This window comes from Apium graveolens, chromosome 10 (assembly GCF_009905375.1).
Source record: "Apium graveolens cultivar Ventura chromosome 10, ASM990537v1, whole genome shotgun sequence".
In the NCBI taxonomy this organism is placed as follows: domain Eukaryota; kingdom Viridiplantae; phylum Streptophyta; class Magnoliopsida; order Apiales; family Apiaceae; genus Apium; species Apium graveolens.
Genome location: NC_133656.1, coordinates 72,167,798 through 72,184,634, shown reverse-complemented (window position 1 = coordinate 72,184,634; position 16,837 = coordinate 72,167,798). Strand labels below are relative to the sequence as shown.

The 16,837-nt window shown below is 35.5% G+C and overlaps 1 pseudogene; it reads right to left on the bottom strand.

Moving 5' to 3' along the window:
• Positions 1-2,101: 2,101 nt before the first annotated feature.
• Positions 2,102-16,837, bottom strand: part of LOC141690656 (vestitone reductase-like) — a 112,154-nt pseudogene continuing 97,418 nt past the window's right edge.

Genomic DNA, 16,837 nt, shown 5'->3' with positions numbered 1-16,837 from the left:
TTTGCAACCCCAGTGTGAACGGTTGCGGAATTCAATCTATGGCATAGTGATCCATGTCCAAACGTCTAACTATGCTTGGAATGGTTTTCTTCGTCGTAGTCTTGGTTCTCGATTTAGCTGTAGTGAGTTCCTTCTTCAATGCTTCATTTTCCGAACGCATTTTCTCCATTTTTCTTGCAACTGTTTCAATGTCGTATCTCTGCTATTCTTAGTTTCTCCATCCTAGTTCGTGATTTTCTCTCTTCCGCTTTCCATCGTAATATGTTAACCAAATCTTTAGCAAGTTTCTCACAGACGGCGCCAATTGTCCAAAATTTGCGGGCTAAATGCTAAGTTTGATTATACTTATGATATAACCTACTATGAGCTTTGATGAATTACTAAGATAAATAAACGTAAATAAGACGGGGAATTGTTGACGTAGAAAACCCGTGCAAAGGGAAAAACCGCGGGTGGGAATGTATACCCAACCAAATTAAGCTTCACTGGATTGATAATGATGGATACATAGTCATGAACCTTATACTATTACATGAATAACTGAGATTGTCATATACGTGTTTAGTTTGTCGTCTTTGATGCTAAACTGCTCTTGATTGTTCTTCTCTCCTTTCTGAGGGCAATGTCTTTGTTTATTTTATTGGGTTGATCCTCTCCCTACCATGCTGCTCGCCCCCTCCTTTATCCACGTTAGCTCCCAGTTTGTTCCTATTTTTTGGCCTCTCCCCCTTATCCCTTGTTTTTCTCTTCTTTTAAACTTCCGTCCTTATCCCTTCTTTCTGCTAACTACCTTTGTTTCAGCGGGATACTTCACCCAATCTTGCAGCTTACGTGCCCACAAACTCGGTTCGTTACTGACTTTGTCCACCATATTATATTATCAGTCACCTTCTCATCATGTCCAGTCACGATCATGTCACACTCCTTCCCGTCTTGTCCTGTCGTCGAATGAGTTGCCGTTGATCACGTCATGTCGTGGTGAAATTCTGGATACAACAATAACCAAAACAGTTAATTAATTAGTAGGAGCAAATTTTTTGTTTACAACATTTTTTCGGTAATAAATTTTAATTTTCTAAAAAAATTAATTTATATAGAAGTACAAAGTGAAGACTGATTGTGAAAACCCCATAGTTTTATTTGTATCAGAATTGGTCCTCATAGGTAGACACTGTTATTATTAGAGATAAGATATCAGTATTTGATCTTAACATGCAAGGCTCAGAGAAGGAAAAACTTGAAAGACAAGAGATGTTATTGGCATTAGCTACTAGAAGTTGATTCTTCTCCAAGCAGAAATGCTCGGTTTAGTTGAAAGAGTTAACGTCTATCTAGTGTCTGAAACATGCTAGTGATCTGCAGTCCATCATGTTATATCCCTAGAAACTGTGTATTTTGAATTCTAATGACTATTACAATGCAGTATTTGGTAGTTTGAGGACAGAGAAGGACGGGTCTGAGCAGGGAGTTCTTCTATGCTAATTGGTTAGTGTTTCATGCGTCGAGGAGGAACTTGTTGACCAGCAGTGTTATCCTCTATATATGGATAATTCGTGTCTGATGTATATAAATATATAATTGCAGGAGTTTCTCACCCTGCTCAAAAGGCAGAAGATCCCCATGAGATGCTCAACCTCAAGATCTAAAAACTTTGAAGAACATGAATAGTGTACTAATGAAGGTGCTCAACCTCAAGATTCTTAATTACGTAGCAATTGGTACTTTGAAAAAGGTAGTGTTTTGTCTAGAAAAGTATAGTGTCAATGTTAAATTATTTGATGACAATCGGGATATAGAGCTAGTTTCATATTACATTACAAGAATTTTCTATTACCATCACCCCTGTTTTAAAGCTAAAAGTAAAGTAAGAAGGATAATAATTTTGATCAAATTATATTACAGATAATCAAGCTAGTTTGATCAAATTATATTACAGATAATCAAGCTAGACCAAACATAATCAGCACTTAAATAGGATCCAGAAAGGTAAAATGCACACACATCCTTTCACTTGTATATGAAGATACTTAATACGTAGTAGGTACCGTCGAATATAAATTTTATAGAAGAACCTTTTGTTCGCTGCATTCCAACATAAATTTTAGAAAAGACACTTCTGTTTAAAGCATTCAATTGCATAATCATACATTTCCTCATGTCCATATTTATATTTAAATCCAGTGTCTAAGAGCTTTTTTGACGAGAGAAGAATTATTAGGTCCCAATGTGGAATAAAAAATGTGAAACAAAATTCAAGTTAAATAAAAATATTATTAAACTTGAAAGGTGTTACAACAACTGTATCGATTACAAGGAATTAATCTCAATTTAATTATCACAAATTTAGAATAAATTCGACATGAACTTTTTCTATTTTTGCAATAATTAGAATCAAATGTTAAACGCGATTTGAGATTAAGTTCTAGGGATTTTGATCTGCTAGATTGTTACACAAAAACAAGAGAATGATTTCTAGTTGATTGGATTTAACTTTGCAAACTAAAAATTTGATCTTGAATTTAGCAGAGAAGATATAATGTTTCAGAGGCGGCTGCTTTGTTCTTCAGTTGTGTTCTGTGTTGATTGATTGACTTCTGTTCTGCTGCTTTCCTTTTTCACTAATCAACAAACTTGAATAGAGCTGGCATGACAATCCTTTTAGCTGGTAGGACATTCGGTGAGACTATCCTTTTGAACTAGCAAGACAATCCCAATAGCTAGCAAGACTATCCTTTAAACTGGAGAGACTTTCGGTATGACTATCAAAATGAACTAGCAAGACTATCTCCTCCCAGTGTAACTTTCGGCAAGAAAATTATTTGTACTAGCATGACTTTCGGTATGACTATTGATTGTCATACCGATTGTCATACTAATACAAACGGTTGTCTTGTTGAATTTAAAACAGATTTTAATCCAATTAAAATTCTGAAAATCCTTAATATTAATTCAGAATTAATTAATCAATTAATTCAATTAATCAATAAATTAATCTTTGCAGATATAATTTATTTTCTTAATTAAATTATATGACTTAATTAATTAATAGAGAATTAATACTAATCTTGAGCAGCAACCATTCTTCTACAAATCTTCTGAAAATCACTGAAAATTATGAATCAATTCCACCACTTCAATGTTGACACTCGATGTACTGTTTGGTTCATGAGTGACTAACTTCCGTGACGTTTCTCCATGTCTTGACTTTGACAACTTGATTTTCTTCAAATTAAATCCTTGTAATTCTCTGATACCCTGACGAGATCTCTATCACTTGATTAAATCCACAATCTTGATTTGTATCACTGAGGCTTGATCAATTTCTTGAGCTTCTTCCAGTGAATTAATTCCTCAAGTCTGTAGATGAACCTTGTTTCTGAATCTTTTGACAGATGTTACTTTATGAGATCTCTTTGACGGTAGATCCACTATTTACTTGTTACATTCTTATTTGAGTTGAGTTAAATCCTCGAATAAACAAATAGGCCATGACATATGCCTTACAATCTCCCCCTATTTGTTTGTTAGACAATAACACACAAATACCTAGAGGATAACTCAACTAACAAATAAGAAAAAGATATAAACAGAAATGCAAAGTAAATAGCAGAAAAGTTCCGGATAACATTTAACCTTTTCCAGATTCCAAATATATGTTCCTCTAGACTGAACATATCTTCAAGTAGTTTCATCTTCTTTTGTACAACCACATTTCCTGTTGAGAAGCGCATATATGTCTTGCTTCTCCCCCTATGAGAATTAACTGATTAAAGAAGATCACCTTCGTTTACCATCTCTCCCGTACAATAGGATCCGCAGATAAAAACCATCATCTTCTTTTGTACAACCACATTTCCTGTTGGGAAGCGCATATCTGTCTTGCTTCTCCCCCTATGAGAATCAACTGATTAAAGAAGATCACCTTCGTTTACCACCTCTCCCGTACAATAGGATCCGCAGATAAAAACTAATGGTACTCCCCTTTTGAAAACAGCTTCTTCTCTTACTAGAAAATCACCTTGTGTCCGTACAATAGGATCCGTAGCTACAAACAATAATGGAGTGGTGTAGTGTACATGTTCTTCATCTTTTTCTTCCTCCCTGTTATTTCTCCCCCTTCGTTGAGGAATCCTCCAAACTATTACTTAATCTTTTATCTCCCCCTTAAAGAAGGAATGTATGCCGTCGTCTGAAGGAGTTCTCATATTTCACTTGGTTGGAAAAGAAATAACAAGTGTTTCTCTTTCTTCCTCACTGTGACTGTGTGATTCTGTTTAGTGTACCTCACATGTGTTTCACTCTTTTCTCCACTCGTGTTTACACTCATTCTCACAAGTGTATCACTCCTCTCATAGCTCCAAAATTCAGCTTTACCTGCAAGGAAAATCACCTTAGCCATCTTTAAGGAGGTCACAGGTGGTGCAATGGGAGTTCGTAAATCCCCATCCTTGTTAAACTCGTCAGATGAATCTGAGTCATAATCTACAAGTTGCTAGTTTCCCTTTTAGGGTTCCAGATTTGAATTCTGGGAAGGTAAACAATGATCCAAAGAATTTAGCATAAAGATCAAGGTTCCCTTCTAATGTCTGTGAAGACATTTCCTTGTGACTCATCAGGTAATATCTGAATCATTGTCAACAAGTTTTCGATCTGCACCTATGTCAGATCCACTATCTGCAGATGCATCTAGGGGATTTAAGCCTGGGGAGGTAGACACTGACCACTGACATATGGCTTTTGGATCAGTATCCTCTCCTAACACCTGTAAAGGCAATTGGTCCATTAACGAACCTTAAACAATCGAATCTGACCTTAAAATGGTCAAAACTCTTGTTTCCGTCAACTCATCCTTTGTGTGTGTAACCTCTCCTTGTGCATCAAGAATTGTTTATGTTTGAAGTGGTGACACTACATCGGATGCCTTGGCCGACAGGCAAAATTCAATAGACGCATCATGTTGAGAGAATGAATCTAGTAACTATTTTTATGCCTTTTCAGCCATTACATCTTTTTGAGAAGATGTATGGGGGTTAGCAGTTGTCTCGGTTTAAATACTACTCATCTATGTAGGAGACAGAGCTACTGAGTTGACTTCAGAACCTTCCTTATGTGGTGCACTAAGGCACTATCTCCCTCACGCTCATTCATACTACATTTAGTGGTAATAGAGTGTTGGTTGGTATCGTTTCTGTGTTTGTCTTTACAGTCTGGGATAGATGTTGTGGGTTTTCAACCTCATGACTGTCAATTAAAGAAAGTCATTGGAGACTGAACCTGTATCACAGAACATATGACAATAGAGAGAAAGTGATTTACAATAGTGATTTCAAAAGATTTTACATGATATAAGAAATCACTAATGTAGAAAGAAGTTTGAGTTTAATGATAGCATTATCAATATATCACTGCACATATAAAACAATATGATTGTGCCTAGTGATAAAGAGGGTTATAAATATGACGACTCTACTAGTTTATATTAAATTATTATTTCAGTTAGAGTGCCATACCATGTCCTTGACGATTGCTTGAGTAGTACACTAGTTCATACCAACCTGAAGTGAGATTGTGAAGAAGAGATTGCATAGTTCAATAGATCTGCAGCTGCAAAGTCCATGAACTGTGGTGCATTGACTTCCTCTTTTGACTCACCAACCAGGAGTACACTTGTACACATCTTACTAGAGTCCAATTCCAAGTGTAATGTGTAGCAGGTGCCTGATATGTCGTAATATTCTCAAGTCTCGTCACTGGTGCTATATGTTAGATACTGCTTCCTGATAATAACCTAGCACAATATACAAATTTTTAAAGATAACATTCCCAGCTTGCAAACAGCCATATCCCTCAGATAAACCTTTGCTGTTATCTCCAAAGGTAACCAGTGGGCCAGCTTTCTCAATCCACATTTGATAGAAGGGCTCTATCTCCGGTCATATGTCTTGATGATCCACTGTCAAGAATCCACACTACCGGTTACACCTGTTTAATGCCCTGCACTACAAATGGATTAGACCTTCTTCGGAACCCAAACTTGGTTGGGCCCGACATACTTGTAGAATTGTCCTTTTTCAAGCACAACAACATTTTTAATTTTAGTGGTCTCAACTTTCTCAATGACTGAACATTTGACCTTATAAACAGCCTTAACAAATTTTTGTTTAGGCTTAGGCACAAATGTCTCCTTTCTAGCCTTCGAAGGACTAGCAGTCTTAGACCTATCATGCTTCTTATTATTCACATGCTGACGAGGAGTAGTCTTATCAATAGAAACATGCTTACCATTAAAATAAGCATACATCAAATTAAAAGCACAAGACATACAATTAGCAACACCACATGCTTTATGAGAGTGATTAACAGCATGCAATTTATGCATGGTAGACATGGCATTTTTGTTATCCAACTCATGTGTGTCGGAGTTAGTCTCAGTTGCTTTCACAACTTTGACTGGAACTTTCGACACACTTGACTCGGAAACAACCTTCTCATTTGCATGATCTTCAGCACGTATTTCTTCTTGAATAATAGAATAGGTCGCATCAAATGGTTCAGCAATTGATGCTTTATAGAGGGGTTCATCAACACCCTTAAGCACATGTGGTACTTCCCTCCCTTTAGCACAGACATGAGGAGGGGAGTTTATGCCTAATTCTCCAATAGCAACATTGTAATCATAACCTATTCCAGATGTTTGATTTACAGCTTGCTTACTGTAGAACTCTTTAGCCTTCGAACAAGAATTGAAGTAGGCTCTAACCTTAGTCTCAAGACCGGTGATCTTGTCTTTGAGAATAGTTTCGAGTTTTCTATAACAGTCAACTCTATTCTCTAGAAAAGATACTTGTTCTTTTAATTTGTCTTGATTAATGTGCACAAGTCTTAATTTATTGACCTCTTTCTCAAGGTCTTTGATCTGCTGACTTAACAGTTCATTATCACGACGAGCACAATCTAAGGAACCTCCTAGATGATAAACTAATTCAACATCAGTAAATTTTACCTCTTTTCTTGACGATGAAGCTTTTCCATCAATAGCCATAAGAGCAAGATTCTCATCTTCTTCATCTTCACTATCAGTATCATCCCAGCTTCTTCCCTTTGCCAGGTAAGCCCTTTCAGAGTTACTCTTCTGATTTGAATCATAAGAGTTCTTCCTTACTTGCTTTGGCTTCCTGCATTCTGTGGCAAAATGTCCCAACTCATTGCAGTTATAGCATCTAATGGTGCTCCGATCAACCATCCCTGTTTTGTATCCACCACTACTGGTGTTAGAGGATGAAGATCCACCTGTCTGGAATCTGTTGTAGTTGGACTTGTACTTATACTTGGGATTTCTCTTGAATCTGACATTGGAGAATCTCTTGACAATTTGGGCCATTGACTCATCTTCCAATTGCTCCAGCTCTTCCAAGGAATAAAAATCATCACTGGATTGATTTGTAGTTGGAGGATCATATTATGCTACTATCACATTTTCCTCAGCCTTGGAAAACTGTACCATTCTCTCCGACTGTTGAGATTGTTGTTGTTGTTGACCTTCAGCTACAAGAGCAGTAGATGTGCTGACCATTCTATCTTTCCTGTAGACTTCCTTCTGCTGAATCTGCTCCAACTCATAGGTTTTTAACACACCATAGAGTCTATCCAAAGAAATCTCACTCAGATCTCTAGCTTCTCTAATGGCAGTGATTCTATGTTCAAGATGAGTTGGCAGTGTTAAAAGGAACTTTTTGTTGACCTCCCTAATTGAATAATATTTTCCATTTATGTTCAGGTTATTGATCAACGCATTGTACCTCTCAAACACTTCAGTAATTCCTTCTCCTGGATTGGATTTAAAATGTTCATACTCAGAGGTTAGGATCTCCAACTTGTTCTCCCTAACTTCCTCTGTACCTTCATTAATCACCTCAATAGTTTCCCAGATGTGTTTGGAATTTTTACAGTTCATCACATGTCTGTTCATCAAGGGATCGAAGGAATCAACTAAAATTAACTGAAGGTTGGCATCCAAGGAGGCTTCTACTTTTTCAGCAGGAGAAAAATCCTCAGGCTCTTTTGGATAGGTTCTAGCTTTGGTAATCACAACATCATCTATTATCACCTCTGGTTCAATATTGGAGTTTTTAGACCCTTCTTTAACAAGTTGAGATATATGGGATTTGCAACTTGTAAAAATAATAGCATCTTCTTCTTCCACATGATATAATTTTCTTTATCAAATAGTGGAATTTTAACGGTTCCAACTTTTTGTGAAGTCATTATGAATTTTCGAATAAATAAAAATTCAAGGAGTTGAAATATCACAAAAGTCTAGGATCTTGATTTGTTTGTTAATCAGAAGGCTCTGATACCAATTGTTAGGTCCCAATGTGTTTGTAGAAGGGGGGGTTGAATACAAACAGTACCGAATAATCGAATTAAATGCGGAATAAAAAATGTGAAAAAAAATTCAAGTTAAATAAAAATATTATTAAACTTGAAAGGTGTTACAACAACTGTATCGATTACAAGGAATTAATCTCAATTTAATTGTTACAAATTTAGAATAAATTCGACATGAACTTTTTCTATTTTTGCAATAATTAGAATCAAATGCTAAACGCGATTTGAGATTAAGTTATAGGGATTTTGATCCGCTAGATTGTTACACAAGAACAAGAGAATGATTTCTAGTTGTTTGGATTTAACTTTGCCAACTAGAAATTTGATCTTGAATTTAGCAGAGAAGATATAATGTTTCAGAGGCGGCTGCTTTGTTCTTGAGTTGTGTTCTGTGTTGATTGATTGACTTCTGTTCTGCTGCTTTCCTTTTTAACTAATCAACAGACTTGAATAGAGCTGGTATGACAATCCTTTTAGCTGGTAGGACATTCAGTGAGACTATCCTTTTGAACTAGCAAGACAATCCCAATAGCTAGCAAGACTATCCTTTGAACTGGAGAGACTTTCAGTATGACTATCAAAATGAACTAGCAAGACTATCTCCTCCCAGTGTAACTTTCGGCAAGACAATTATTTGTACTAGCATGACTTTCGGTATGACTATTGATTGTCATACCGATTGTCATACTAATACAAACGGTTGTCTTGTTGAATTTAAAACAGATTTTAATCCAATTAAAATTCTGAAAATCCTTAATATTAATTCAGAATTAATTAATCAATTAATTCAATTAATCAATAAATTAATCTTTGCAGATATAATTTATTTTCTTAATTAAATTATATGACTTAATTAATTAATAGAGAATTAATACTAATCTTGAGCAGCAACCATTCTTCTACAAATCTTGTAATATCCGGGATATATCGTGTAATTATTTTTGATATTATTATGTGTGCCCAGTATCTATTCTGTGAGTTAATTGTTAAGTGTTATCTGTACTTGAATATTCAAAAATAATATTAATTGAGTATTTTAATTTTTATATGTCCAAAATAAAATATAGATAATTGTCATATCTTCCTAATTATTTTTATGTTGATTTATGGATTTATAAGAATCATATGAACTTTCTAAAATCTTTTTCCGGGTAATTAAAATCTATTTTATAAAAACGGGAACCAACCGACGTCAACCGTTGTTACGTTTTTGGAACCCGAAACTCTTCCGAGAACTCCTTCCTAACCTAATTGTAATATTCCGAGCATTTTTCATGTTTCAACTTTTTCGATCCGACTTACGGTTTGTCCTGCGCGGGTCCCGGCGCAACATTTTCGAAACAATATTCATTTCGGTAAATCAATAAAACCCGTATTATCGATAAACAGGAGGTTTTTATTAAACTATCCCAATTATCACTTCGTAATACGTGTAACCAGGCGCTGAGACCAAGACCGCAGTATAAATTGTACTAATTTGGATAATTATCCCGAAAACCGATACCGTTTGGATCAGTTTTTACAGATAAACGTACTATTTTATATCTGGAATGATCCAACGGGATACAAATTTTCCTTAATTATAAATAGCCTTTTACCGTATTTTATTTCGTATCAAAATCATTTGCAGATAGGTAATTACATAATTTTCAGAGAAAAACCCTAATTACATAAACTGTTCTAAGAATCAAACAACAAAACGAAGGCGTTACCGATCTCTGTTTTTAAAGCTTGAGTAACCAAAACGAAGGATTTGAGGTGTTCTATCAGATTCTGAGCTTTATTTCACTGCAGAAATCAAGGGTATTTTTCTAAAAATTTATTTATTTTCGAATTTATTTTATTAAAAATATGAATTTTTGTTCGGATGATTGTTTGTATGATTTGATGATTGCATGTTGTAGAGCTTGTTTTCCTGATGATTTTCATATGTCATACGTCTGATTTGGAGTTCAATAACATGTTCAAATTTGAGTTTAATTTTCGAATTTCAAAATTAGGGTTTATAACCCGTATGAATGTTCTTAATTGAAATTTGGGGGTTTCTTATTCTGTGATAGATTGATGTTGTGTTATAGTGGGTTGTGTTCTCTGTGAAATTTGCAATCTAGTCGTATAAGTTTCATGAACCAACGAGGTCTGTAGAGAAGGGAGTTGTGTTTTGAAGTTTTCCGATGTTCGCCGGAAACTGGAAAACTTCACGGCCAAATTCCGGCCAACTTAGGGATTGTTAGGTTGTTTTGATTGCATGGTTGTGTTCCTGGTAACCTGTAGATGTGATCTGGAGCTTGTGGCAAGGTGAGGAGGCCGGAATCATGTTCTCCGGCCACCCCTGTGTTTTCCGGCGATGGGATGTAAAATTTACAGTTTGGTCCCTGGACTTTTGAAAACGATGCAGTTTGGTCCCTGTAGTTTCCAGACTTTGCAAAAATTGGATTTCTGTTTTAAAAATGTTTAAAAATCATATTTCCTATTTATTTTTATTATAAAAATTCGTTTTTAATTTCTGAAAATTCTAAAAATTCTAAAAATTATTATTTTAATTCCGAAAATTATTTTTAATTCACAAATAAATCTGAATTAATTAGTTAATTAATTTCAGTTAATTTTTAATTGATTAATTAGTCAATTAATTCGAAAATTAATTGATTAATTGATTTAATTAATTATTAATTGATTTTAATTAGTTATTTAATTAGATTTAATTATTTAAAAATGATTTAAAAATTCTAAAAATTAGTTTCGAGCTTTAAAATATTATTCTAAATTATTTCCAAGGCTCGATAATTATTCTAAAATTATTTCGGAGCCAGAATGGGCCAACCGAACCCTGTTTATTAACCCGAAATTGATCCAACGACCCGTTTTAATTCCGAAAAATGTTTTAAAAATCATTTTAAATACCCGAAAGCATATTTATGACCCGAGACTTCTTTATAGATGATATGTCATTGATTACGTGATGTATTATGTGTTATACGTGACCTGTTGTTTGACTATCGGTCTATATATTCGGTGTTTACTTGGTTATTGCATAGATTTCAATCCGTTAATCGAATTTGGGTAAAACGAAGGGTAGATAGAAGTATGTGTTGAATAGAATCCTGTGAGTTGATGATTGATAGATGCTTATGATATGTGAGCAGAAGAGGAAAGGCGTAGGAAAGGGAAACAGGTAGTTGAGGAGTAAGATGATTGTGATTGAAAGCAAGTGCAGGATAGTAAGCTAATATCAGGCAAGTGTTCTGAACTTTCTCGAGATATTGTAATTCTTGATAGTTTTGTTGACATTGCAAGTGCTTTGAAGCACGGAAACCTAAATCCTGATTTCAGTTATTATTCTTGAGCTATGAACCATATTCTTTCTAAGCCATTGATTATTGTATACCCAAACATGAACCACAAATCTACGATACTACTCCACAAATACATACAAACTAAATACCAAACACTGAACTGGATTACTATATACTCAATCCATGATATCTTATGCTTTGAAAGACCAAATCCTTGAAACCCTGAAACATTGTTTCCTTTGTTATCCAATTCTTTCATTACCCAGCATTCAAGCTTTGAAAGTACCTTGTTGATCCTTACAAGGATTGAAACCCTTTCATTGTTAAACATTTATTGTTGTTAATGATTTCAGTTATTGTTTATTATTGCATATTCTGTTATTATGTTAGAATTGGATTGTTTTTATAAAATTGTGGACCAGATTCATGGTCAGACCATATAATGGTCAAGTTAGGCCAATGTGTGCCTTGGATCCAGTAGTTAGAGCAATGCTGTGTGCCTTGCTCGGGGTTAGTGCGTGACTGATCAGCAGCCTAACCTTGGTTTTAAATTAAAAGTATAATATCTAATTCTAAATCATAATCCATTGTTCACTTGATATCATAACCATATTCACCTGATGATCATTATTCTCAGTTTTGTCATTACGACTTGCTGAGCTAGTTAGCTCATTTGTGCAATGTTGTTTATATTCTTTCCAGTTAAAAAGGAACCAGTTGGTAAAGAGGATCCCCAGTCCAGCGCGAGAGCTAGGGGTTCAGGTTGAGAAAGCTGAGCTAGTAGGCTTCTTTTGGAATAATTTAAGTTTGTAAAAGTTTGTAATAATGTTTAATACTCAGTTGAATTTGAAATAGTTGGGATTTGAACGGTTTGTAATATATTAGTGTGTTTGGCTTGTGTGCATACTTTAACCTGTTGCGGTCCGTGGTGGTTGGTAAGTAGGGTCATTGCATATATTATTATTATCTTTATTATTGTTATAAGCAGGTTATAATTAAGGTGTGTGTGTGGACCCCAAACTTCTGACCCAGGTTTGGAGGGCGCCACAGGTTTGGTATCAGAGCTACAGGTTATAAGTCACTGACACAAGCCTAGGTTAACGGGAATGGGTAGAGGGTTAGGATTAGAAGTAAGGCATAGGATGATAGAACGTTGAGAGGTTGAGTGTTTCGGTATATCAGGTATTAGTGTAAATTGCGTTATGGTACGAGATTCTTATATTACGATATGATTTCAGATAGCAGAGATGGCCGACTCTTTTATTCCCGTATCAGCTGATCACTCAGAGCCTTCAGTTGGAGCACCAGCATCGGATCCACGTCCTGTTATTCCACCAGCATTGGCTATTCTACCTCCACCGGTGTTGCAGCCCGTACCATTGCAGGCTATTCCACCTCCAGGCATGAGGCCACCTGTCAGAGGACCCCCACCAGCTGATTCAGATTCCACTGGGCATTCAGTAGCGAGTGCCCCATTCCAGTCTACATTGCCCCCAGTTCCTTATTACCGGTATGAGGCTCTTCTATTGGAGCGTGATTCCTTGTTGGCTCAGATTAGAGAGCTACAGCATATCATCAGGACTACAGATGTTAATCGTGGTGTGAGGGAGCTTCGAGAGGAAATTCATGTGACACGAAGGGTTCTTGAGGCTAGGTTACATGGAGCTACACTACCTGGCAGAGGCCCTGATGCACTGCTGGGCTGAGCTACTGAGGTGATGGAGGACTTTGAGAGGCTGGCAGGACCAGAGTTTCCTTGGAGCTGAGTTAGAGATTTTGAGATGAAGATGCTGAGTAGTGTTGTTATGATTATGTAGTATGGACAGTAGTGTGTAGTGTGTATTAGAAGACTTTTGTAATAACCCCAATTTTTGGGAAATTTTTGAAACCCTTATGAATAGTGTTTTTGCTGAATGAGAAAACTTTTCATGCCACACTATGTAGGGGTTCTGTTATTGATCTTCTGGGATATTATTAGTACTCTATGTGGTATATAAGTGTATGTAAAGATCGTCAGAATCCAATTTCCGAACACTTGGATTTTTCCCGGAAATCCACTAGATACGGAAAGGATTGAGTATAAGGTAACAGGATAAAACGGATTTAAATTAAAGAATTATAATAGAGGATCATAAAAAGGAATATAATGTATTGAGAAAGGTTAAGGGAACCTAAGTAATAAGATCCCGGGTATGATCCTTCAAACGATAAACGAAAACGAATGTTAAGCGAACTGTATAACAGATCAGCGGTCATTAAGCAAACGATTAGGAAGTTAAGCAAAGGGATTAGAGGGAGTGATGTCACCCAACCAATGAGAGGAGGACAAAGAGGGAAAGATGACATCACAACATGACACAAGCATGACATGGGAAGGAAGGAGGTGTGGTTGAATGAGAACCACATAAATTCAAGGGCAACAAGGTAATTGACTAAATCAAACACAAAAACAAAGCAACCAAGCCAAGTAAAATCATTTTCATCAAAATAAAAAAGAACCAAGGCTTGTTCTTGAAGAAGCTCTCGGCTTTTTACTATTCAAAAGAGCAAGAAATTCAAAATCAAAGATCCAAGCTTCCTAAATTGGTGAGTTAATTCCCTAATCATCTTCATGCTTAGTTAGGGCTATATCATGAGTTTAAGCCATCAATTCCTTCTCCATCTTCTCCATTTAATCAAAGAAGAAGGCTATGAATAGTGTTTTCAAGTTTTTAACTTGAAGTTTTTCTTGTTTTCCTTGAAGATCCAAGCATTCCTAAGACTTCTCAAAGCTTCTTAAGGCTTCCTAGCTCCTCCCACCACTTCAAGGAAGGTATACCATCTCCAAACCCTAGATTCCTATGTATTATAAGATGATTTTGATTAGTAGAATGATATTGTAGCTTGTTGTTGTGATTAGAGTTTGGGAATTGAAATGGTAGTGAAATGGAATGGTAAATGTTGTGGTTTTGATTAAAAGAACTTAAGTATGGTTAAAGTTAAGCTTAGGCATAAGTATGAATGTTAAAATTGAATTGGTTGAGGTTGTTATGATGTGATAAGGATGGATGTTGGTTGTATGTTGGATTTGAGGTTGAATTGGGAGGGTTTTGAATGGTTTAAAATATTGGAAATTGCGTAAACATAGCCGTCGTAACGTCCGATTTTCTTTGGACTGTTTTTGTGCATAGCATTAGGACCCGAGAACCCCCTGCTAGATTATGACCGCTGCCATGTTTAGATAGCTCATGTTACGAGCTTCGTTTTGATATATAGTTCGTTCGATTCCGATGCACGGTTTAGCAGAAACGACCGTTTCAAGTAACGGCGTTTCGCGAACGAAACTTTTCCCCTCGCCTTACTTTGAAACATAGGTTAAAGACCAAAAAGGGTTAATTAATGCATGAAACATTTATGGTAAGTGTGTTAGGCAGTTGGTAAGACACTCACGAAGGAATCGCCTTAAAACTCGTAAAGGATTAAATTATTAAAAATGGTGGAGCCGAGGGTACCCGGGTGACTTAAGCAAATCAGTAAGCGCAAAACAAGCGTTAGAGTCTAAGTTAGTTAAAGTATAGATTTACAAGTGACTTTGGTTTAATTCCAACTTACTTGTTGTTTATAGGTTACCAGACTCGTCCCGAGCCTTTTATCACCCCAAGTCGCTCAGGCAAGTTTTCTACCCGTATAACTGTTGTTGTGATGTATATGTGTATATGCATGATCTTGCGATAAATGCATATTGGTTATTAGCAAATTCTTGCGTTATATTGTAGCATGTGATATGGTATATATGCATGCCTGTCTCATATTCTTGAGTTATATATCTGTTGGTTCAAATGCTTATAGTTGCATAATACCTATGCTAGAGGATAGCGGTAATTTGCATATACCCTTAGTATAGGGACCCAAAGGTGAAAACATTTTCTAAAACCGGGAGTCGAGGATCCCGAGTAGATATATATATATATATATGGTTATATATATGGTTATAGTTTTCAAAACTATTAATCGAATAAGGTTTATTCGATAACTTTATTATTTAATGAATATTATTTGAATATTCATTTGAGGATCTATGACTCCGATTATTTGCTGAGATATATTCTTTATTTTATTAAAGAATAATGTTTCGATAATCAAACTTATTTTCGATTATTCAAATAAAGATAGTACTTTCATATAAGTATATCTTTGGTTATTTAATACTCATTTCAAGTATAAGTCTTACAACTTCTACTTCAATTATTTGTATAAAGATTATTCTTTATGGGAATATTATTTAAATAATAATATTCAGACATTTTCTAAATATATTGGGACTGATTTACTTCATTAAATCAGCATTACTCCAAACACTCTTTAAAGTGTTTTCGAGTCTTCAAAATGATTTTTAAAAGTTAGAGCGGATCCCAAAACTCATTTTTATATTTAAGATCTTCCTTTTAAAGGGGATTTAAATACTCGTTCAAAACCTGAGGGATCCGGCTCTATGGTGTATTTTATATTCGCAACAAGGTTGCTGTTTTGATAAATGAATTGATTACTTGCCCAATGTTCGGGAAGTAAGCCCATCTAATTGAGTCGGCATAAGCGACAGGCCGGGGTACGGTCTATCAAAGTGTAAGTGGCTGGGTGGCAGTCCATCAACGCGTGAGTGGCCGGGTAACGGTCTAGCGCGAGGTCCTAATGCGGCCAGGGTGATGACCGGTGAGGAATTCATCCATCTACAGTAGAAAAGGTTACTTATTGGTATCTTTGCCTGATCAGCAAGATATCTGGTTTATGCCAAAATTCTTTTCCTTTCCAAAATTCATTGGATATTATAACTCTGTTCATACTTTACATGACAGAGATTTTCAGGAAATGTATGAGATATATATATATATATATATGGATATATATATCAGGACTTAATGAAGTATCTCGTAACTTCATTATTTATAATGATATTTCAAAGATTGAATCTATTCAAGTCTTATCTTGTAGTCTCATCTGGGTGATGAACTTTGAAACTGATTATAACTTGAACGGTGGTAGTTCAAGTAGTATTTGGATATAAAGTATATTGGAGTATCTTGTAACTTCATTTTTTTTAAACTTATATCTAGTAAATGATTATCTTATGCATGACAAAGATTTTCAGAAAAACGTTGAGACAAGGTTAGATATAT